This window comes from Mustelus asterias, chromosome 16 (genome assembly GCF_964213995.1).
Source record: "Mustelus asterias chromosome 16, sMusAst1.hap1.1, whole genome shotgun sequence".
NCBI classification, from domain to species: domain Eukaryota; kingdom Metazoa; phylum Chordata; class Chondrichthyes; order Carcharhiniformes; family Triakidae; genus Mustelus; species Mustelus asterias.
Window position 1 is genome coordinate 43675708 of NC_135816.1, and position 25086 is coordinate 43700793.

Below are 25086 nucleotides of genomic sequence, written 5' to 3' on the forward strand. Positions count from 1 at the left end.
AGTGGGGAAATCAGAGAGGACACATGCAGACCCAGATAAGTGGAACTTGGGTCTGATTTCAGGGGGAGGGAGGGTTTGATGGCACTTCTGTGCTTTGCTCCTCCAGGTCTCAAGGAGTCTGCCAGCTGGTGTGCATGGCAGCACTTCTCAGACCCCCCTTACTGCGCTTGTGACCATATCTCTGCTGAGGGTTTGCCCTTCTAGAGTAACAGCTGGATGTGGGTGGAAACAGGTGCAATCACTGAGTCAGCACGGGATTGGGGGGGCGGGTGGAGGGAGGGGGGCAACTGTCAGGTCCCTGGATTGGGTCCATGAAATGCCAGGTTGGATGGTTAGAGTTGGGGACTCTGACAAGGGATGTTGAGCAGCTACATGAGGGCAGAGGACCATCGCACAGAGAGGATGATGAGTGCGGTCAGAATGATCCCTCAACCCTCAGGATGCAAAGTGCATCCTCAGGGACTGAGTTCTCTGGAAGGGAAAAGCCACTGGTTTTGGAGGCCAGGCCATTGGAATAAAGTCAGGGTTCAAGGTGGGGGCTCATTTAATCATGGGGGTGCCATTTAAGGATGAAGATGACAGAAAATTGCTGTCAGAACATGGATCAGGATCAGGTGTGTCCTGCCTGTCACATGGGGAAGCCAGGGCATGTCATCAGCCAGGAGCTCAGCAAGGTCCTGGGTTCAACCCTGCCTCCGCCTCCTGTGGATCTTCAGGTATGAGCTCGTCACCAGTGAGTGACACAGAAGCCTGCCTACTTAGTGATCCCATCGAGGTGCAAGTATCTGTGCTAGTGGAGGGTGAGGATGACAGATGAGATGCCTCTTCACTGCTGGTCTCTGAGATGTTTCCCGCAGAGCCGTTTTGGTCTGTAGTGTCCAGGGGCCGTGAGGATGGTCGGGGGGGGTCTGCTGATTTACTGCTGTTTTGCTGATTGACCCGCAATGGAAGGGAGGTGGCATTAGTGCGGAACAGGGGAACACTGATTGGAGAATGATCATTCACGTGAGTCTTGCACCATGGCTGCATGTGTTGAAGGTTCTCATTTGTGTCTTTGGCCCCTACCTCACCCTCTACACATGTGCGGTCCTGCTCCTCACCGGCCAGCTCAAGGACTTATTCCTCGAATGGGGAAGTACAATGATCTCGCACATTGACTAGGAGAGCGATCACTGTGGAGGTGTAAGGGTTGAGTCAAGGGGTGCACCGGGAGACATGAGGAGGCTGACTTACCCTGGCTGCCGAAGGTCATTCATCTTCTTCCGGCACCGCAGTGAGCTGCCGCTCCCAATCGCAGCCACAATCTCCCAGGTGGGATTGGCCATTTAGCTGGCAGGATGTCTGCCCAATTGAGGGTACAGGGTCGCCCACCTCTGCTAGACCTCATCCAGAGATTTGCTGAGGGCTCCCTTGGTAAAGCGTGGTGCAGTCTTCCTGGAAACAATCCCCTGATTGGACTTGGAACAAGTGCTGGGGAGGCATTTAAATGGTGCGCCCTACTGATTGCGTAGATTACATTTTCCCAGGCGAGGGAATCAGAGGCAGGCTCCCACAGGTGCAGTGTGAAACTCGTGAAAAAACTTTTCCTTAAAGAGGCTGAAAATACGATATGAATTCTCATCGACAGCGCCGGTGGGATTCTCTCCAGTTTTCTTACTGAGACACTTCGAAAAGAAATTGGAAAATTCTGCCTGTAGGTTTTGTAAGTAGGTACATCCTGAGGTCAGTGTGAGGGTTATCAACGTTTGTCACATTCTGGATTTAGTGTAAGATGCTTGTCTTTTCCCCCTGAATTCACCAATGTCCTGTCCTCTTAAAATCATTCCCTCCTTCTTTTAGCCAGATTGATGGTGATCCTTTTGATCTCAGGCAGAAAATATTGGTCACAAGGTATGCCTAAAACCTAATTCTCTTTGTCCCTATTTTATAGCCACACTACCAGTCCTGCCGATCAGGAGTGGTAACCTATCGTGCCCATCTGCCAAATCAACTAGCTTGAGCTGATGGGTAATGTGCACTGAATAAGGTTACTGTTTGAAGGCTTTTATTTCTCAGTGATTATAGTGTGCTAAAGTTTACATTTACTCAGTGCTAAGGGCACTGAGTGATGCATGCCTGAGTACAGGAGGCTCAAGGGCCTGAGAGGCTAGCATGAGTTCCAGATAGCCTGCATTACTTAAAACAAATCTACATCACTTAAAGGGTAGTTGCATTTTGGACTGAGCAGGTGTTGGAATTCATTGGGCAAATGTCTTTGACCAGAGAATGACACAACATGGAACAAAGTGGGCTCCAAGGTGAACAGAAGGACAGAGGTCCGCCCTTCACAAAGATCCACTCCTCACAGAGATCCGCTCCTCACAGAGATCCGCTCCTCACTGAGATCCACTCTTCACAGAGATCTGCTCTTCACAGAGATCCGCTCTTCACAAAGATCTACTCTTCACAGAGATCCGCTCCTCACAGAGATCCATTCTTCACAAAGATCCACTCTTCACAAAGATCCGCTCCTCACAGAGATCCACTCTTCACAGAGTATCACTCTTCACAAAGATCCGCTCCTCACAGAGATCCACTCTTCACAGAGATCCTCTCTTCACAGAGATCCTCTCTTCACAGAGATCCACTCCTCACAAAGATCTTCTCCTCACAGAGATCCACTCCTCACAGAGATCCGCTCTTCATAAAGATCCGCTCTTCACAGAGATCCGCTTTTCACACAGATCCGCTCTTCACAGAGATCCACTCCTCACAGAGATCCGCTCCTCACAGAGATCTGCCCTTTACAGAGGTTTTCTCTACACAGAGGGACACAAGACCCTGCAGTTGAACTCAGAGAAAGGCAATGGGAACAGATAACTGTTACCATAGCAGCAGTGATCTAGATAATGCAGTGCTAAAAGAACTTCAATGATCAAATCTTCAATGCTGCATTGCACCAATGACAGTATTAGCCTTGCTTACTGCACAATGCACCACAACCTCTCTCACACCTCCCAAATGTCTTCATCAACAAGGACTTGTTCTGTACCTTAAATTCATAGCTCCACCTCACCCTCACAACTGAGCGCTATTGCACTCCTCACACCCAATTTGCACACCTTGCACACAATGACAGCTATTCAATTGTGGCAACCAACCCACTTTGCACTGTACTCAGTGACACACTTCCCTGTGCAGTCAGAGTAGAGGGTGACCACAGAACTCAGGACTCCTCCATTGTACGGATCAGGATATGCATTCCCTCTGGAAGCTCCACCAGCTTCCTACATATCTCCTGCTGGACATCCACCATTTGCCACCAGATGGAAGACAGTATTAATGTCAAAATGACATTATACATTGACTGACATCACATTCTGCACACTTCCAGTTCATGCATCTAATGGCCTGACCGAAATGGTGTCCCCACTGGGTCACGCAGTGATGTCGCACCACCGATGCTATTTTGCGCCATATTCCTGAAAATATGAGAGCTACAGAGGCAAATCTTGCAGCCTTTCCTTTACTCTCATCAGTAACAATATGCCCTCAAAAGGATTTGCTTGTGGTGGCCTAGGCTAGATAACTGGATTGTCAGGAATTATCATGTGTTGTGAACCACCCAGAACCATTATGTTCCTATTTCTACTCAACTCTGATGGTGGCCTACAAATTATGCACATTTCCATTGTCTATCATCCAATCGTACTTCCAAATGCTTCATACAGGTTTCCAAATCAGCATTCAGAGAGTGAGTATATGGGGATTTGCATTGCAATTGTAGATTTGCAAAGCTTCCTCTGTGCTCTGTGCAAATAATTCTTCGGTTTTGAATTTGTGTAACTGGCTGGCCTCTACAGATCTTTCTGGCTAATACTGATACTGATATTTCTTGCCAGTCTTATTAGCATAGGTTGAAACACTGGAAAAAGAAGGAATGAGTGAAAATGTGAACTTATGCATAATTCCTTTTCTCAACCTCTACTCACGAAAATTGAAATTTGAGGCCGTCTAACCATTATTTCTGTGCACCAGGCACAGCATGTTTCAGAGTGCAATTTTGGAAGTTTTTAGTATAGCTTACCCTTATGGTTTTTTCCGAGATAACTACAATACAATGCAGATCACTCAATAATGAGGAATAAACAAAACAAAATGAAACATTGCTTAAATAAAATCACCATAGAAGACTTGAATTTGGTTTTGTTGCAGCTAACTGCTTTAATCATAAATTTACAAAGCACCCAGGATGGGACTAAATACAAGAATCATATATTCTGTCTTATTTTGCAGAGGAAAGGGAGCTATATTACTCAGAAGCAGAGGGTTTATGAAGAGCTTTCACAAAATTGCTCAAACATTCATGGCCAAAATTTTCCTGGACAATTTAAAACGCATTTGGAGACAATGGCAAGGTATTAGAATGGGAGCAGACCATGTTTTGTCAGAAGTCTGGCATCATGACATGACTTCCAGATTTTAGTGGGAACCATGGAAGGAAGACTTCACAAGTATTCTGTAACTTGATTTTGTGTCTCTGTGCCCTGTTTGAGAGCAGATATCCACTCCATCTGATGAAGGAGCAGCGCTCCGAAAGCTAATGGCATTTGCTACCAAATAATCCTGTTGGACTTTAACCTGGTGTTGTTAAAGCTCTTACTGAGTTCATTCCACATACATGGCAATCATCTGTGAATGCCAAATGCAGCTAAATGCTCTTCTCAACTCTCCTTTGATGTGTCATCCAAAAGGGGCTCTTTTGAGGTGCCACGTCTGCACCTGTAGCTTAGCTGGAGACAGGCTTGTGACCTCCCTGCAAATGTCAGTGTATTCCCCATGAAAGACACATGTACCTCCCTGCAAATCTGAGAAGGATGAAGACCTGGTGGAATCTCCAGGTGCCTCATCCTCCCCTCGCTTTGGAATTGCTGTGTAGATCTCATGGGCAAGGTGATGGTATGGAGGTATGCGTACATCTGCTGAGTGGTTTACTGCATCTGAGTCTCCGTGAGGGTTTTTTAGATTTATTGTTTCATGGGTGTGGGCATTGTTGGCAGGATAGGATTTGTTACCCATCCTAATTGCCCTTGAACTGAATACTTGCTAGGCTATTTCAGAGGGCAGTTAAAAGTCAACACATTGCGATGGGCCTGAAGTCACATGTAGGCCAAACAAAGTAAGGATGGCAGATTATCTTCCTTAAAGACATTCATGAACCAGATGGGTTGATAATTGACAACATGATCAGCATTACTGATCAGATTTTATTATTGCAGATTTTATTATTTGACTTTAAATTTCACCAGCTGCCACATTGGGATTTGAACTCTTGTCCCCAAAGCATTAGCCTGGGCCTTATGGATTACTAGTCTCATGATATTACCACTACATTACCATCTCCCCCGCTCAATGGAAGAAACCAAACTTATACCCATCAGAGGCTTGAGAACATTCATGGCCTGGATAGCCTCCTCCATTGTCCATGTACGGGTACACATAGCAACTGGCATCTCCAGATGTGCCATAATCTCTCACTGCAGCTGTGACAGTTGTTGTGTTTTGATCAACAATAGAGACTCATCAACAACCTGGGCTCAGCAAGTGCCTTGCCTTCCTCAGTCCTCTGACTGTTAGTGACTTCTGCTGTTGAAACCTCTTTTAGCTACTCGGTTGTGTTCACTAGTTTGTGATCTGAATATAATTATGAACACATACCCACTGACATGGGAGAATCTGTGCTGATGTGTGGGAGAATGGCATGTACTCTTTGAGGTGTCTGGCTGGTTCCCAGTCTCACTCTTTCCCAGCCTGCCTCTGACCTGTATGGGACAATATAAACATGGAAAGGTTAAAAACTTCCCGTTTCCTCATTCCAACCATGTCTGCTGTGGAGCTCCTTGTCTCCAATATTGGTCACATGGGCACTATGTTTTCTTTGTGCCTGATGCCCCCAAGTGAACTCACACTCATTCTCTCACCCTCTAGCATTGGCACACCTGTCTCTCCATGAGCAACTATGTGGTCAATCTGCTGTGCCTAAAAGATGGCCCTATCCTTCCTCCATGGGGTGATGTTGTGGAGGCACAGCACTTCTCTGCCAGTCTTGGCTGATTGTTTCCTGTTGTCAGGTTATTAACTTTATGCCTGATAACTTGATGTCAAATTGAATACAGATGAACATCTGTGCCAAATCCTTTTTTAAAAAAAATATCTGGGGTGGAATTTGTGCGTGTGTGTGTTCTGTATGTGAGAGGGGCTCTGAGACAGTCGGAGGAGATTGTGAATGGTTGTGGATGTTATTGCTCAGACGAAACTCTGAAGGAAAAGTCTTGACAAGTTCTGATGTTGAAGACTTCTGGGTTAACCCTGTAGCTGAGCAGTGACTAATTCTAATGGGTTTTTGAGGTTTTTTTGAAAACACTGTGTGATGCCTGCTGTACATCATCATGGTTTTATTTATTTCTTTTAAAGTTAAAGTCTTAGACAAGCGTGCAGTTTCTCTGCGCATTGTCTTCTCCTGCAAGCACAAGAAGGAAGACTGTTGTTTCTAACAAGCATGATGCCTATGCTGATGGCAGCCAACTGGTCCATGAAAGAAACATGCAAGTGCCACCTGCATTCTGTCACTGCCAAGGTCTTTGCGGGAGTCAGCAATCACAGATAGACATCTTTCACTGGAATGCAGCCATGCCAATGACAGGATATGCTGTTGCTTGAAGATCAACTGTGTGCTCATTTCCTCGGCAGTGAGGAAGCTTTTAGCTTTTCCACATTCAATTTCCAAAGGGAAAACTCACTTTGGGAGACCGAATTAGGTCATCAATGCTCTTAGGGCACTGGATCCTGGTTTGGTGGGTTGACCTAGTGACTCCTCTGCAATCTCTCTCCAGGCTTGTTTCATCTTGTCCTCTAGCATAGAGAACCCTCTCCCTTTTGCCCTTTCAGACTGGAGGCGACCCTGTAGAGAGCTATCACTGAATTGTGGCCTTCCTTCTGCAATTGTTATTGTTGACTTGTGATGATCTCCTTGGTTGGATTGAGTCTTCAGTAAAGGGAGCAGCAGCAGGAGCAGATAACTCAAGGCAGCAGGAGCACGATGGTTCATAGCCCAAGGCAGCTTCAGAAAGCAGGAGGTTTCTATCCAGACACCAATGAATGCACGATGGCAGAACTTTAAATATTGCACCAGCACTTGCCATGGAGTTAGCTGACGGCAATCTCATCATCTGGATTTCTGCCTCAGGCCCTGGTATGCATGCCCACCCCCTCTCCCATTCTGCATCTACTTAATGACCTGTTGCCTTGAGATCCCATACAGCCAGCCACGTAGTGAGGAAACTGACCAGCACCTGCTTCCAGAGCCATTGCTGTGACCTTCACCTCCAGAAAAAAGTTTCATCCCAGAGGTCACTTGTGCTAGAATATCCTTGAGATTTGGACTGAGAACTGGCATTGGCAAATATTTTTTTTGTTCTTACATTGTATGTTTTTTAAAAAACTTGTATCTTTTCATAATATTGGGTACTTACCAATGTAGTGTGGATGAAATGCGGTTTCTGAATTGTGAAGTAGCAGAGAAAACTCCTCAAGGCTGACAGCCTGATTACAAAAGATGTAGTCATTGAGAAGCGTCAATAGAACTCTAAACTGCACTGTCTGCCAAACAAAGGCACTTAAAGCAACCCTGTTCAAGCATGCAATTTATAAATAGAGGTTCTTTCCAATTTAGTTGTTGAATTTTGTTTCTGAAAGTGCTTCAGTTCTGAACTAAAGACTCCAAAGCCTTATGTAAATCTGGAACTGCAGCACTCTTAATCAATCAATTGTGTAATTACTTTTGCTGGGCCAAACATTCTGAGATTTTATGATGATGGTGTAGAGAAAAGAGCAGCTTCAACACAAGGTTAAATTGTGAAGTTGAAGGGCTGAATTTTCACCAAGCTAGGCCGACTCTGCTCCCCTTTAAAAATGGGTCCCGATCCTGGGATTCCCAACCCCATTCCTGGGCTGTCTGAATTTCTGGAGTGCCCTTAAAGGCTGCTGGTTCCTGTCAAAAGCCCCCACCCACCATGCTCAACCTAACTGGCTCCACTGTGGAGACAAGTGTGGCCTACTCCTCTATAATTGTCACGGAGTTGGGACAGAGTTATGGTTTACGGCTTCTCAGAGAAGGCAAGAACCCTAGACTACACGAGAAGGCCTTTTAAAATGTGAGTTCGAAAGGTCCTTCTCATGCCCCTTATCCCAAATTATGCTCCCACCCACCCCCCCATGGCCCTCATGCCCCCTATGCACAACCTCTCAGTCCGTGCCCATATGCAGCAAGACTTGGACAATGTTTAAGCTTGTGCTGAAAAATGAAATTATGCCACATAAGTGCCATACAATAACTGTCTCCAACAAGAGAGAATGCATTGAAGGAGTTCGGCGAATGTTCACTAATTAATACCTTGAATGGATATGCTGTCTTATGAGAGAAGATTTGATAGGATTGGCTTCTAACCGCTGGAGCTTAGAAGAGTAAGAGACAACTTGGTAGAAATATTTAAGATCCTGAGGGCTCTTAACAGAATTGATGTGGAGAGAATGTTTCCTCTTGTGGGAGAATCTAGTACTAGGGGCCAGTCTTTAAAAATAAGAAGTCGCCCAGTTAAAACAGAGATGAGGAGAATTTTTTTTCTCTCAAATATTTGTGAGCCTTTGGAACTCTCTTCCTCAAAAGGCAGTGAAGCATTCTTTGAACATTTATAAGGCAGAGGTAGATAGCTTATTGATAAACAAGGGGGTGAAAGGGTATCAGGGTAGGCAGGAATGTAGAATTGAAGTTCAGCCATGGTCTTATTGAATGGCGGAGTAGGCTCAAAGGACTGAGTGGTCTACTCTTGCTCCGAATTCCTTTGTTCATAATATCCAACATCCCTCCTTGACATTCAATGTCATTGCTGAGTTCCCCACTATTAACATCTTAGGGTTTTCATTGATCAAAAACTGAAATAAACTAGCCATATAAATACTGTGGCTACAAAAGAGAAGGTCGGAGGCTAGGAATTCTGCAGAGGGCACTCACCTGCTTTCTCCCCAAAGCCATCCATCATTTACAAGACACAATTCAATCCACTTGCCTGGATGAATGCAGCTCCAGCAACACTCAAGAAGCTTGACACCATCCAAGGCGAAGCAGCCCAATTGATTGGCACCCCATCCACCACTTTAAGCATTCAATGGGATCAAATCCCAGAGCACTAAGGTGAACCTGTTAAACAGCCTGCCTCGGGATCCGACAGCTCCTGTGACTACCTCTGCACTTCTTCCCGGGCCAGCTGATCTAACTGCAGCCCACACCTGCATCCCAGCAATGAAGACCCCATCACTTTCTCCTGATGTGGGTTGACCAAGCCGGGAATTTTACTGACTCCCGCTGTCCGTCTCGAGGATGGAAATTTTGGCAAAATCCCAGGAGTTTAAATTTTATGAACTCAACATTCATCACCAAAATGAGTAGACGACAGTCTGAAATAACATTTTTGTTATTGGGATTTAACGGGAAATCAAAATCAATTACTAATGGTTGTTTGTTTGAAATGATTATTTTTGACTGCCAGCAAAGACAAGTGTCTCTCTCTCTTCCAATGACATGGCTAACCTCATATACCCTGGAAAATAAAGATTAATGTGCAATTAGATTGTCCATCCAGATCACACAGTCTTGGAATAACTAGGAATGAGTAATAAATGCTGAGTGACACTGACATTATGGATGATACATTTTCAAAATTATTTTGTTCAGCAAATGACAGTAAGTGATAATTAATTTTAATTGTTTTCCTTACAGTTCATTCTCACAAATTAGAAAAAAAACTGATTCGAGACAATATTTTCTTGTTGTTTTCCCCATCGACTTAAATAAACACAATGGGCGTGGGGCCTGGCCAGGCTGGTGCGTGGTCAAGGGGTTCAACCAGCCCAACTATCTGCCCCTCGTTTATGGTTATGCTCATGGCCGGTTGTCCCTAGAGAGGGTGCATGAGGTGCCCATTGGCACAGTTGAGGTCCTCAGTGGCCAGTGAGCATGGTGGGAGCTGGAGGGCTTCATCAACCTCCAAAACTACATTTTGGTATATACTTAGAAATATGAATTAGGGAGCAGGAGTAGGCCACTCAGCCCTTTGAGTCAGCTCTACCATTCAATATGGTCATGGTTGATCTGATTGTAACCAACTCCATATTCTTACCTACCCTGATAACCTTTCACCCACTTGTTAATCAAGAATCTAAATTTTTTAAGTTTAAAATCTATTTATTAGTGTAACAAGTAGGCTTACATTAACACTGCAATGAAGTCGCTGCGAAAATCCCCGAGTCACCACAAAATCAAATCTCAACATACAGTGAAAAGTATTGTTTCTTGCGCATTATACAGACAAAGCATACTGTTCATAGAGTAGGGAATGAGAGAGTACAGAATGTAGTGTTACAGTCATAGCTCAGGTGCAGAGAAAGATCAACTTAATGCAAGGTAAGTCCATTCAAAAGTCTGACAGCAGCAGGGAAGAAGCTGTTCTTGAGTCGGTTGGTACGTGACCTCAGACTTTTGTATTTTTTCCCCAAGGAAGAAGGTGGAAGAGAGAATGTCCGGGGTGTGTTTGGTCCTTAATTATGCTGGCTGCTTTGCCGAGGCAGCGGGAAGCATAGACAGAGTCAATGGGTGGGAGGCTGGTTTGCGTGATATATTCACAACCTTTTGTGGTTCCTTGCGGTCTTGGGCAGAGCAGGAGCCATACCAAGCTGTGATACAACCAGAAAGAATGCTTTCTATGGTGCATCTGTAAAAGTTGGTGAGAGTTATAGCTGACATGTCAAATTTTCTTAGTCTTCTGAAAAAGTAGAGGCGTTTGTGGGCTTTCTTAGCTATAGTGTCGGCATGGGGGGACCAGGACAAGTTGTTGGTGATCTGGACACCTAAAAGAACTTGAAGCTCTCGACCCTTTCTACTTCATCCCCGTTGATGTAGACAGGGGCATGTTCTCCTTTACGCTTCCTGAAGTTGATGGCAATCTCCTTCGTTTCATTGACATTGAGGGAGAGATTATTGTTATCGCACCAGTTCACCAGATTCTCTATCTCATTCCTGTACTCTGTCTCATCATTGTTTGAGATCTGTCCCACTACGGTGGTGTCGTCAGCAAACTTGAAAATCGAATTGGTAGGGAATTTGGCCACACAGTCATAAGTGTATAAGGAGTATAGTAGGGGGCTGAGAACACAGCCTTGTGGGGTGTTGAGGATGATCGTGGAGGAGGTGTTGTTGCCTATCCTTACTGATTGTGGTCTGTGAGTTAGAAAGTTCAGGATCCTGTTGAAGAGGGAGATGTCGAGGCCCAGGCCACGGAGTTTGGAGATGAGTTTCATGGGAACAATGGTGTTGAACGCTGAGCTCATCTCTGAGGAGCGAGCCCTCATTCTAAAATTGATCCCTGGTTCTAGATTCTCCCACAAGAGGAAACATCCTCGCCACATCCCCCCTGTCAAGACCCCTCCGGATTTATGTTTCAATCAAGTCGCCACTCACTCTTCTAATCTCCAGTGAATACAAGCCTAACATGTCCAACCATTCCAGATATTAGTCCAATAAACATTCTCTGAGCTGCTTCTGATACAGTACTCTGGGTGTGATCTCACTCGTACCCTGTACAACTGAGGCAGTTTTAGTTAGGTAAGTTTTCTTTGGAGTTTTGTTCCATTACAGTGCCCCTTTAAGGGGCAATTACTGCAAGTTGATTTGTTAGTTTGCTAATATGCCTATTTGATCATTGTTTTTGCTAAAATGAGTGCAAAGAGAGACTCCTTCCATGACCAATGGATGGGGTGGAGTGCATCATCAGCCCCTACAATAACATTTTAATCTAATTACATGAATTTCCTTTAAGGTTAAATAAAGCACACAGTGGGCTGGATTATACGCTGAGGACAGGCTCCCCACACCCCCAGGATGAACCTGCCTCTGCTCGGCAGGCTAGCCTGCTTGAGATTTTGTGCATCAACCCTTTAATTACTGAGCTGAGGCCTCCGCGCAACTCCAGGAGGGAGTCCAGCCTCATAAAGCTGCCAACCAATCGAACGCTCGCAGCACCAGCAAAAGTATTTGCCACTGTTGATGCTGCAGATAGGCCAAGGACTTGGCATTCAGCAATGATTGGGACATTCATGGAGGTTTGAGATCAACCGACTCAAGAATAGCTTCTTCCCTGCTGCCGTCAGACTTTTGAATGGACATACTTCGCACTAAGTTGATCTTTCTCTACACCCTAGCTATGACTTTAACACTACATTCTGTACTCTCTCATTTCCTTCTCTATGAATGGTTTGCTTTGTATAGCGCGCAAGAAACAATACTTTTTACTGTATGCTAATATATGTGACAATAATAAATCAAATCAAAATCAAATCTCACTGAGGCCAGGCAGACAGGCCCTGACAAGGGAATGTGGGGGGGGCATGTTGGACAGGGTTGAGGGTGGGGCGGTGGTGGATGTGGGGAGGAACAAATATGGGAGGGGCCTCTGATGGGTACAAGGGGCCAAGCAATAGTCTTCCTGCCTCGTAACTGGCCAGCAGACCACAGCGTTAAATCAAGGGTCTGCACACTGAGTACCAGTCTTTCCTGTTGCTGGTTAAATCTTAACAAGTCATTTAATTGGGCATTAATTGCCCACCTAATGGCCTCAATCAGGCCATGGTTGGTATACTGAACACCTCTCCCATCACTCGTGTACTTGAAGTTGAGTGGGCCACCTAGCAGCGAAAATGCTGCAAAAGGCAAGGCACCCGAATTTATGGGATCCACCTGGCTTTTTTGCAGCCTGCAGGTGGCTCGTACATTGCAACCCAAGAGGTTAGCTCACTCAGAGAGTGCTGGGAATGCTCTGGTCTGTCAAGCCCACCCGTCCAGTGATAAATATATGGAAATGAGCCAGACACAAGCATTCAGGCCTCACAAATGCTGCAAGGTTAGTGAGATTTTTAATGAAGTAGTCAGGCCCACCAAAGGCTAAGGCCAAGGGCTGGACTTTCTACCACCACTCCGCCACAATGGTGTGCTTCCTGCCAGCGGAGGCGTCTCGCTGAAGTTTACGGCGTGGTACATAGATCACTGTTGCGACGGGATTGCCTCAGGCGAGTCTGACTGGAAAATCCTGCCCCAAGTGTGTGAAAATTTTCAAGTGTAGTTTATTGTGATAAATAAAGTAAATGATTCACTTTTGCACAGAGGCGTACTTATTCATTTTCTATTATTGCATGAAAAGCAGTTAGACTGATTGGCCAAGATCTTTTGATCAGCAGCGATGAAGAGGCAGGGCCCGGGGTTGGGTGGAGTGGGGTGGAATGGGGGGGGTAGTCGGGTTGTGTTGAGGGGGTGGTCAGTTTGGGGCAGATGGTCAGGTAGCGGTTAATCGGGTGGAGGGGGAGTTGTGTCGAGGGGGTGGTGTCAGTTGTTGTACTCAGTTCTGGTATGCCAGCTAATCACTGATGCATAAAAGCACCATCCCATCAAAAATTTAAACTTCCTTGGCAATTTCAGAACATGTGTGCGCATGAGGACTTCCGCGGGCTCCCAACTGACGTCAAGCTTATAGGAGAGGCAATGGCCTAGTTGTATTAATGCGAGGCTATTAATCCAGAAACTCAGCTAATTGTTTTGGGGACCCGGGTTTGAATCCCGCCACGGCAGACGGTGGAATTTGAATTCAATAAAAAATATCCGGAATTAAGAATCTACTGATGGCCATGAAACCATTGTCGATTGTGGGGAAAACCCATCTGGTTCACTAATATCCCTTTAGGGAAGGAAATCTGTCGTCCTTACTTGGTCAGGACGACATGCGACTCCAGAGCAAACAACAATGTGGTTGACTCTCAACTGCCCTCGGGTAACTAGAGATGGGCAATAAATGCTGGCCAGTCAGGGACGCCCATGTCCCGCGAATGATTTAAAAAAAAACTCCAACAATATGGATACCAGAAGATTTGGGCCATAGAATTAAAGTGATTCCGATCATATCCACTGTTCTCTTCGCCTTACGGCAAAACAAAGCAGCTTATCAATTCACATCAAGCTCGTCAAATTTTTGCTCAGAGAGATTGATGTAGCTGCTTGGATACTATATATAAATCTTCACAAGGACAGGGGATTGAATTGGGAGGGCTGGAGACATTTCCCACCCCCCCCCCCCCCCCCACTGTCCCTCCACCCTATCTCACTAACATGTCAAAGCTATTGACGTGTTAATTCATTGTCATGAAATACTGCAGCTCTGACCAAGTTGTCTCGCCTAACCCATGAGCTGCCGGCTGCCACTGAACAGCAACCATGTCTGAATTACTGCATTTCCTCCACTGTCAGCAGCTATTCAAGATGAGGGAAGAAGCAAATAATACAACAAAAATTAAGGAATAAAAATAGACTGAAGAACAAAGAGAGACCAGCAGAAGAGAAAGAGAACATGCAGAAAAAGACGAGGCAGAAAGAAGCAAAAAGGAAATGATATTTAAAAGCAGAGGTGACAAAGCAATAGAGGTAAGAAACATAAAATAGTCTTCCTGCTCATAGTGCACAGGGTCATGTATACAACATTTTGTCATTAAATAATGACTTGTTATTTGTAACGCTCTTTATTCTGAGATGAAGCGAGATAAAAATTGCTTTGAATTCACTGGATTGTTACATTTGCCATCCGGGAAAATAAACACATTGGCCACACACTGAGTGTACGCTGAGCATTGTCTCACTCATTATAACAGTAGACATGAAGATATGGCTACAAAAAGGGTCACAAAATGGGAGCTCAGGCAGAGCACAAGCACGGAATTGCTGCTCAGCCAGTGAATAAAGTATTGTTTGTTACAAGTCCATGCTGTCAATGTTTGGGAATCCAGCAATATAAACAAAACAAAAGCGAGCAATAGCAGAATTAGCTCACAGTAGACAAGATTCGATCAAACATTTATGAAACAATACAACATACAGATAAATTATAGTAAGCCAAACTCGGATGAAACAAAATTCTGGTTATGTCAAGTTTGTCAACAATTCCCATCGACAGCATAGCAAATTACATAGAAATATTCCCCAGAAAAGCCAAAATCCCACATTGGTATCCCGGGTTCACCAAACTTGTCTAAGCTTGTCATATGATACCATTAAGCAATCAGAGAAGAGTGTGAAATCATGTAGCCTGAGAAAGCCGATGATCTGATGAGTCTGATGAATGCCCTTCTGCTCGTGTGCCTGTTTCAGAATATGAACCCTCCACTCTTCCTTTGCCCCATTTACATCAATTTATTTTATTTTTTAAAATCTATTTTCATTCCTTCCATTGTTACATTTTTTCATTGTTTTAAATCTCACTTTCCACCTTTTATTCCCTTATCACTGTCTCCCTTCCCCCACCCCACTAGGACCAGCTGATAATGGCCACCATTAGCACCCTTCTTAGCCATCATCATCACCATTTACATTCCCTTTGTCGTTTTGGCTATGACATCTTTGTCAATCTTTCCTGCCTCCACCAGCCGCTGGCTCTCTATCCAGTCCCCACAGAACCACCCCCCTCTCCAAAACAGGATAAATCTCATTCTATGACCATGAAACGATTGTTAATTGTCAGAAAAACCCATCTGGTTCACTGATGTCCTTTCGGGAAGGGAATCTGCCAACCTTCCCTAGTCTAGCCTACATGTGACTCCAGAGCCACAGCAATGTGGTTGACTCTCAACTGTCCTTGGCAACTAGGGATGGGCAATAAATGCGAGCCAACTAGCAACGCCCATGTACCATGAATGAGTAAAAAAAACAAATATAATATCTCCATGTTTGCAGATGACACAAAGCTGGGTGGGAGGGTGAACTATGGGAAGGATGCAGAGATGCTTCAGTGTGATTTGGGCAAGTTGAGTAAGTGGGGAAATGCATGGCAGATGCAGTGTAATGTGGATCAATGTGAGGTTATCCACCCAGGTAGCAAAAACAGGAAGGCAGATTATTATCTGAATAGCTATATATTGAGAGAGAGGAATGTGCAATAAGACCTGGTTATCCTTGTACACATGTCGCTGTAGGTGCGGCAGGCAGTAAAGAAAGCAAACGGGATGTTGGTCTTCATAATGAGATGATGTGAATAGAAGAACAAGGATGTTTTGCTCCAAATATACAGGGCCTTGGTGAGGCCATACCTGGAATATTGCATGCAGTTTTTGTCTCCTTATCTAAGGAAGCATGTTCTTGCTATAGAAGGAGTGTAGTGGAGGTTTACCAGAATGACTTCTGTGATGGCGGGACTGATGTATCAGATGGGATTGAGTCAGTGAGGATTATATTTACTGGAGTTTAGAAGAAAAGAAAATCATAGAAAAGTATAAAAATTCTAACATGACTAGAAAAGGCAGATGCAGGATGGATGTTTCTGATGGAGGGGGAGTCCCGAACCAGGGGTCACAGTCCAAGGATATGGAGGAAACCATTTAGGACTGAGATGAAGACAAATTTCTTTACTCCAAGAGTGGTGAGCCTGTGGAATTCACTTAAGCAGTTGCGGACAAAACATAACGGATTGGATTCTCCGACTTCACTCGCAGGTGGGATTCTCCAGTCCCACTGTTGTGAATGGAGATTTAACTGAGCTCGATGGGCCGAATGGTATATCTGCTCCTATAGCTTATAGTCTTATATCCGCTGGAGTTTAGAAGAGTAAGAAATGACTTGATTGAAACAGATAGGATGCTAAGGGGTACTGACAGAGTGGATGTGAAGAAGATGTTTCTCCTTGTGGGAGAATCTAGAACTAGGGAGTCACTGCTTAAAAATAAGGGGTCCCCATTTAAAACGGATATAAAACGGATAAATTGGCAACTCCTTTAGAATGTGATTGAAATTCAGCTGGAGTTTTCCCGACAAATCCTTCTAATATCCTTTTACTTGATTTGAGTTTTCCGTGTGTAAATCCTATCCTTCTGACTCTCTGTAAAAGGACTTGCCAAAATCCATCACAATCAATCCAAAACCGCGCATGCGTCCCACGGATCATGAGTCTTTGGAACTCTCTTCCTGCAAAGGTTTTGGAAGAAGAGTCTTTGAATATGTGTCAAGCAGAGGTGGAAAGACTCTTGCTAAGCAAGGGGGTGATAGGTTATCGGGCTAGGTGGAGTGCAGATTTGACATTCCTATCAGAACAGCCATAATTAAATGGAGAAGAAGGCTCAAGGGGCTGAATGGCCTATTCCTGCCCCTTGTTCATCCGTTCATATGTTCCTGAATACTAGAGAAAAGATTTTCCTTTAATGGCAATAAAATGCTGCACATTTTGACTGACAGAATTTCATACTCCTCAGCAATGCAAAATTAATTCTCAGCTTCAAAAGAAGAGAAATCAACTGTCTGATGTATTTCCCACATAGCAGGCCAGAGGGATACTAGAAGCAATTGTAATGATTCATGCAAAAAGTTGCTTTGGAGATAGCAATGCTGTTTAGTCAATCATAAGCTGAATGAACATTGTGCTACCAAAAAATTAAATCCATGATGTTAGCATTTAAAGATTAATATGATTTTACTGTTGAAGGATTCATTATTTTATTTAAATATTACATGTCTTTCATTTAACATTGGGAATTGCAATCTTCTCAATTGGCTCACACTTGCTTGATCCCAGCAATTACTGGCATCGTCCTGTTCCAGTTGACAGAAACTTTATCCCTGCTGATCCATGCAGCTGGGGTGACTTGTGCAACAGGGCGGGCGGATCCATGAATTTTCTGAAAATCTGCTTTCACTTCAAAGAAGCAGGCCACAGATTTGGCATGGACTCCACCAATGGGATCCTCATTGATTTTGGTGGATAGTGATACTCTTATCAGCTGCCACGCAAATGCTACATTTCGACTGAAAAAGAGGATCAAGAGTTCTCATCATATGCAGTTTCTGCCCTGGTCCAGCGCATGCTTTCTAAGCAGTGGGAGATTAGCAGCACCCTGTGGGAATTTGAACTTCAATATTACTTGGTACAGTTTCTCTCACAGCAAGGAGGAAAAGGATAGATCCTTACACTTTATAACTGGCATTAAGCACACCCTTACCTCCACCACCACTGAACAACTCCTCCCGGTAACCCCCCGCAACTCCCAACTTGTACTTGAGATTAAAGCTGAATATTGTGGACGCTGGAGGTCTCAAATGAAAACAGAAAGTGCTGGAAGCGCTCAGCAGGTTTGGGAGCATCTGCAGAGAAAGAAGCAGAGTTAACGCTTTGAGTGCAATATGAACCTTCTTCAGAATTCTGGCTCGTCCAAAGGGCAGAAACCCAGAACGGTTACACAGGGCACCAGGTGCAGAGGTGGGTGGCTTGCTTCCATGCACCAGCACAATGTTGAATTTTTTTCAAATAGAGAAACATAAAACAGCCCTCCATCCCTCACTTCCCTTTCACCTCCATCCATACACTCCCCATGGCCCATCCATGCCACCTCATACCCCCAAACCACCTCAGAATTGCCCATCATACCCTCCTTGCCAATTATGCCCCTCTGCCCCTCCTCAGGCTCCTCATACCACTTATGCAAACATATACTCCTCTGCCAATGCCCTTGGAATGTTACAGCCACTATGTCACTGAGTGCCAACTCATGCCAACCTGCACTCCCCCACCCACCAACTTTTAGCCTTACACTTAGCATGCCAACTCACCCAGTATCCACCATGCAGAAACCTCAGCATGGTTCAAGTGTCTATTTCAGATCATTGAACCATATCCATGGGGGTACCTTGCATCTTCAAAAGGGCATCTTAGCTATTTAAACAAATCCACAAGGTACAGACCTGCTTCTACCTGGTCAAATCTGCACATGTCAGGTTTCAGACATCTTACATACCAAGATCACATGTGACCAGAGGCAGCTGCTAAACTTACTGGTAGCTGTCTCTATGAATTGCGCATTGGCCAACCTTACCTCTTGACCCATTCCCAGCTCCTCAAAAACAGTAGGTGCTGTGTTTGGGGGCGGGGCGGTAGCACAGTGGTTAGCACTGCTGCTTCACAGCTCTAGGGACCTGGGTTCGATTCCCGGCTTGGGTCACTGTCTGTGTGGAGTTTGCACATTCTCCTCGTGTCTGCGTGGGTTTCCTCCGGGTGCTCCGGTTTCCTCCCACAGTCCAAAGATGTGCGGGTTAGGTTGATTGGCTATGCCAAAATTGCCCCTTAGTGTCCTGGGATGCGTAGATTAGAGGAATTAGCGGGTAAAATATGAAGGGATATGGGGGTAGGGCCTGGGTGGGATTGTGGTCGGAGCAGACTCGATGGGCCGAATGGCCTCTTTCTGTACTGTAGGGTTTCTATGATTCTATGATTCTATGATTCTGGATTCAGGCCTGTTCCTCCATTTTGCAATGACAGAGAGGCTGCTTGTTTTGTGCAAACATCCAGGCCGCTCTCTATCTCTCATCCAACTCACTCTCGCAATTCGAATGCCTCACCTCTCTCTCACTCTCTTTCTCTCTCTCACACTCTCAGAGGACCACTCCTGCTACTCTTCACCCACTTATGAAATCTGAAAGTAGAAATTAAAAATTTATCTGCCGGGCATCAGCTGGTTGACAACCCACTCCTGAAGGATTTAGTTTGACAGAGAAACCAGGTCTCAGAGTAAAACAGCAGATTGAGTCTAATTACATAATTTGGCTTAGATCTTCATATTTAAGGAAAACCCCATCTATTTGAGATGGGTGTCTTCTCCTGTTCAAAAGAGCAGTTTAATATTCACACCTGAAAAGAACCAGGTCGAAGGAGTGAGGTCATCTCCAATTGTTTTGACTGCGCCCAACCTGGTTTTCACATGAGTGGAGATTCAAAATCAGGGCCATAGGTATTAAACAAAATGTTCTCAACCTGCTCCCACGATATTAGTTTAATCACTTAAAAAATTAGATAATGGGGAAAAGTTTGATCTCAAAATTGTGTTAACTCAGATGACCCAAATTAATGAGCTCAGAATCTTCTGAGCGAAGGAATGAGAAGCATTAACAGTAATTAAACAGTAAGATGAGTGAATACTCTAATTAAAGGAATGATTTCACCACTGGGCCTTAGTTCTTCATCTAAAAAGGCACCATACTGAAGGCTGTTAACTTGCTTAGTTTCAAACAGTCTGACAATCCAAGCAAATAAAAAATATTTTAATGGTTTTTTTTTAAAGCACTCCAATCCTTTTCATTTCTTGGAAAGACCAGTTAATGTTTTAACTTGTGTTACATGCTGTGCATTAAATTGGACACTTGTGTTACTGATTATTCAACAAACTGCAAAATAATCCCAATTGCATTAAGAATTCAAGTGTTACACTGTGAGGCTCTTTGCATGTTTCTCTGCATTAGTAATTTGTTGAGAAGTAGGAGTTGGAAAGTGGGAATAAAGGATTCCTTCTCTGGTTGCTGAATTATCATGAGTGTTCCCAGGGATATGTAATGGGTTGTTTGCTTTACAGTGTGCGTAAAGTGACTTGGATGAAGGATTGAAGACTTCAGTTCACAGCTGAGACTTGATTGAGAGCACAGTGTATTGTGTGTATGGGATCAGAGAGTTACAATGTAACATAGATGAAGTGAATAGCTGAACCAACGGCAGATGGAGTACAGAGTGAAGTGTGATGTGATCCACTTTGGATCTCAGAAAGACAAATCGGAATATTTTCTTCACGATGAGAGATGGTGGATGTTGGATCAATTGAGATTTTGAAGACTTTGAGTTTGGGGAAGTTTTATTGGGTGTAGGGGGCAGAATTTTCCCGTCCCACCCACCACAGGAATCGAAGCGGGCAGGACATGGACCATGCAAAGGTCCATTGACCTCGGGCGGGATTTTCCAGTCTTGGGGCGAGCGCGGCCAGAAAATCCCGCCCAGGATGTGGAACAAAGATGGCTCAATGGAGTTGAGGTACAAATCAATCATGATCTAATAGAACAGCAAAGCGTTTGCGAGAACCAACTCCTTTTCCTATGTTCCTTTGTGCATTCCATAAATTCTACAGCATTCTATGACACGGTGGCACAGTGGTTAGTAGTGCTGCCTCACAGTGCCAGGGACCCAGGTTTGATTCCTGGCTTGGGTCACTGTCTGTGCGGAGACTGCATATTCTCCCTGTGTCTGTGTGGGTTTCCTCCAGGTGCTCTGGTTTCCTCCCACGGTCCGAAAGATGTGCTGGTTAGATGCATTGGCCATGCTAAATTCTCCCTCAGTGTACCCGAACAGGCACCGGAGTGTGGCGACTAGGTGATTTTCCCAGTAACTTCATTGCAGTGTTAATGTAAGCCTACTTGCGATACTAATAGATAAACTTCAAATTTTAAAACATGCTAATATATAAAATAATTGCAATGTAACATGCATACATTGCTATAACACTCAGACTTTCTATAAAAAATTGCAATCACTTTACATTGATTGCACTGTGTATAGCAAAGGACTCATAAAAGTGAACAGAAAGCAATTCCAGGGTTTTACTATGTATTTAACAGTGCAAAAAGATCGTGAAACACAACTTAATTTGAACATTAGTCACATCAGAATAGTACAGCTTCACACAGTGCTATAAGCTTGTGTTTACTGCCAGTCCAAGCGTTACTTTGAGATCAATAAGGATGCCACTTTTCCAGAAATGTTGTCTACTTTTGAATACTTTGGCTACTGCTTAATGAAATGGTTTGAGAGTTCTTTGTAAAGTAACATGATGACTGGAAAAATTCTGCATTACCTCCAACAAAGTAATGTTGATGGAATGGGAGTGGTTTCCCCACCTATTGGCTGGAATTTTACTGTCCCACCTGCCAAGGGAATCGGAATGGGTGAGGGGCGGACCATGGAAAGGTCTGTTGACCTCGGGTGGGATTTTATGGTTTTGGGACAAACGAGACTGTAAAATCTCGCCCCCTGTTTTTAATCAGGCACTTGGGGGGGCTACACAAAATAGCATTTTACTGATGGCATTAGGTTTCTCAACTTAACTATTACCAATTTAACTTTGATAAGTACAAAAAAATGGGATTAAGATAAAAATCACTGGTGCTATCATAACTTGTTTGTACATTCTGTCTAATGCCCACAATATCATTAGGTATTTGAACACTTATTACAGTACCTTCACCCCTTATGGGAAAAAATTCCAATGCGGATCACTGATAATTTAATCGTATATTTAACAAAAACCCTTTCCATCATTGTATTGTAATCTATTTCTAATAGAAACATTCTCAATGAGATTTCTAGTGCTGACATAGCTATCTTTGTAAATTCAATCTGGAGAAGTGTGAAGTGATACATTTTGGTAGAAAGGACATGGGCCGACCCTACAAAATAACTCTTAAAGGGGTGCAGGAACAGAGGGACCCTTGTTAATATGTGCATAGATCACTGAAGGTGGTGGGCAGGTGGAGAGAACAGTTCAGAAAACATCCTAGGCTTTATCAGTGGGGGCATAAGAGTACAAGAGCAAAGAGGTTATGCTGAAATTATACAAGACACTGGTTAGACTTCAGTTGGAATATTGAGTACTGTTATGAGCACCACACTAGCGGAAGCATGTGAACATATTGGAATGAGTGCAGAAGAGTTTTACAAGAATGGTTTCTGGGATGAGAAATTTCAGTTTTGTGGCGAGATTGGAGAGGTTTGACTGGTTCTCCTTGGAGAGAAGAAGGCTAAGAGGAGATTTGATAGAGGTGTTCAAAATCATGAGGGGGCTGGACAACTAAGTAGGGAGAAACTGTTCCTGTCCACAAAGGGATCAAGAACAAGAGGGAGCAGATTTAAAATGATTAACAAAAGAAGTAAATGTGTTGTGAGAAAAATTCTTTTTCACACAGCGAGTGGTTCGAATCTGGAACGCACAGCCTGGAAGTGTGGTAGAGGCAGATTCAATTGAGGGCATTAGATGATTATTTCAATAGAAACAATGTGCAGTGGTAAGGGGAAAAGGCAGGAGAATCGCACTCAGTCATAATGCTCATTTGAAGAGTCAGTGCAGACACGATGAGCTGGATGGCCTTCTTTGGTAACTTCTGTGATTCTGTGAAATATTTTTGGTGCTAAAGTGGTAAAGGGATGGCTAAGATGGATCTGAATCAATATGTTGGCTAAGCCCATATTCTGACTGTGATTTTCTAGTTCCAACAATGGCAGCTGGAATACCAGGTAGGGTGGGGGGGGAGGGGGGGGGATGGGAGGAAGGGCCGGGAGTGCACAAGCAAGTGGGGGTGCGGATGGAGCCTGGGGAAGGGGTGTAGGAAATGGGGCAGAGGTTTGGGGGAGTGGGGATGTGACAATGTGGGAATGACAGTGTGAGGGAAAGTGTGCTCCCACCCGTCACGGTGAGTCACAATTCCCTCCAGAGGTTGGCATGAAGCCTTGACTGGAATTGTCCCAGTGTCCATTATCTGAGCAATCAGGGGGATAGTATGCTGGTTTGGAAAACATCTGGACCAACATGGCGTAGTCATGTCAGGACTCACCTGAACAGTGTCCTGGGGCAGCTTGGGGAATGCCCCCTCGCCTATCCACAGCGAGATCGCACCCGTGGCTGCCCCAATGGAGTGCACATCTTCTCCCATTTCTGACAGTAACTTGGTGAGGTTCTCCACGCTCCTGATGGAGACCTCCATGTGTGTACAGGTTCAGAACCACTTCATCACAGAGCAGGTGGGTAGATTCCTCCACCTCACATGCCACTCTGCTGAGGGCATCCACCATCTTTCACTGATGTTCCCCCACCTCTCTCTGCATCTGTAGAATCTCATGCAGGGCTGAATGCAGAGGCTCTCCACCTGCAGAATAAATGGATTGCAGTGGGGCTATGAGGCATCACCTTATCAATTTGATTGGTTCTTTTACGCATGGATCATATGGATGGTGCTCTTGCTACTGAGGCCCATATCCCCTCTACCATTCAGTGAGATGAGTGTGAGTAGTTGAGGGTTAACTTACCCTGGTGGTGCAGATCCATTTCTAAAACTGCAAGACAGTCCTCTGATGAAGGTCCTGAGCACTGACTTCCTGCTGTACAGAGTTGGTCACATAGTTTGACCTCCTCCTTTTATCCTTTTATCAGGGTAGAGGATGCCACTCCTGGCCTTCTGGCCTCCACTGCAATTCGAAGGAAGCATTGCTGAATCTGGGGGCCAGACAGACCTCCTTGGGATCGCCGGGTCATCTCCTCCTTCAGTGGTGGGCACATGACAAATAAGTTGATGTTTGGAAGACTTTTAAATATGGCACTCGGTTATGGTAGCAGGTCATGTGTCATGGGTCTTCGGCCTGGAATGGATAAATTCCAGCCTTGATGTGGTGCACCATCCTGACAAAGGGATTGAAACCAATGCTAGGCATGGCCACCTGGAGACTTGTTAAATCGTTAAGAACATAAGAACATAAGAACCAGGAGCTGGAGTAGGCCATCTTGCCCTTTGAGCCTGCTCCACCATTAAATAAGGTTGATCTTCTTGTGGACTCAGCTCCACTTACCCGCCCGCTTACCATAACCCTTAATTCCTTTACTGTTCAAAAATCTATTTAAATTTGCCTTAAAAACATTCAACGCAGTAGCCTTAACTGCTTCACTGGGCAGGGAATTCCACAAATTTACAACCCTTTGGGTGAAGAAGTTCCTCTTCAACTTAGTCCTAAATCTGCTCCCTTTTATTCTCGGGGAATAGTTCCAAGGGGCATCTTGGGGAGATTGCTGTTTTAAATGTCTACCCGTATTTGTTAAAGAAGTTAGAAACATAGAAACACAGAAAGCTACAGCACAAAACAGGCCCTTCGGCCCCACAAGTTGTGCCGAACATATCCCTACCTTTTAGGCCTACCTATAACCCTCCATCCTATTAAGTCCCATGCACTCATCCAGGAGTCTCTTAAAAGACCCTATTGAGTTTGCCTCCACCACCACTGACGGCAGCCGATTCTACTCGCCCACCACCCTCTGTGTGAAAAACTTCTCCCTAACATTTCCCCTGTACCTACCCCCCAGCACCTTAAACCTGTGTCCTCTCGTAGCAGCCATTTCCAC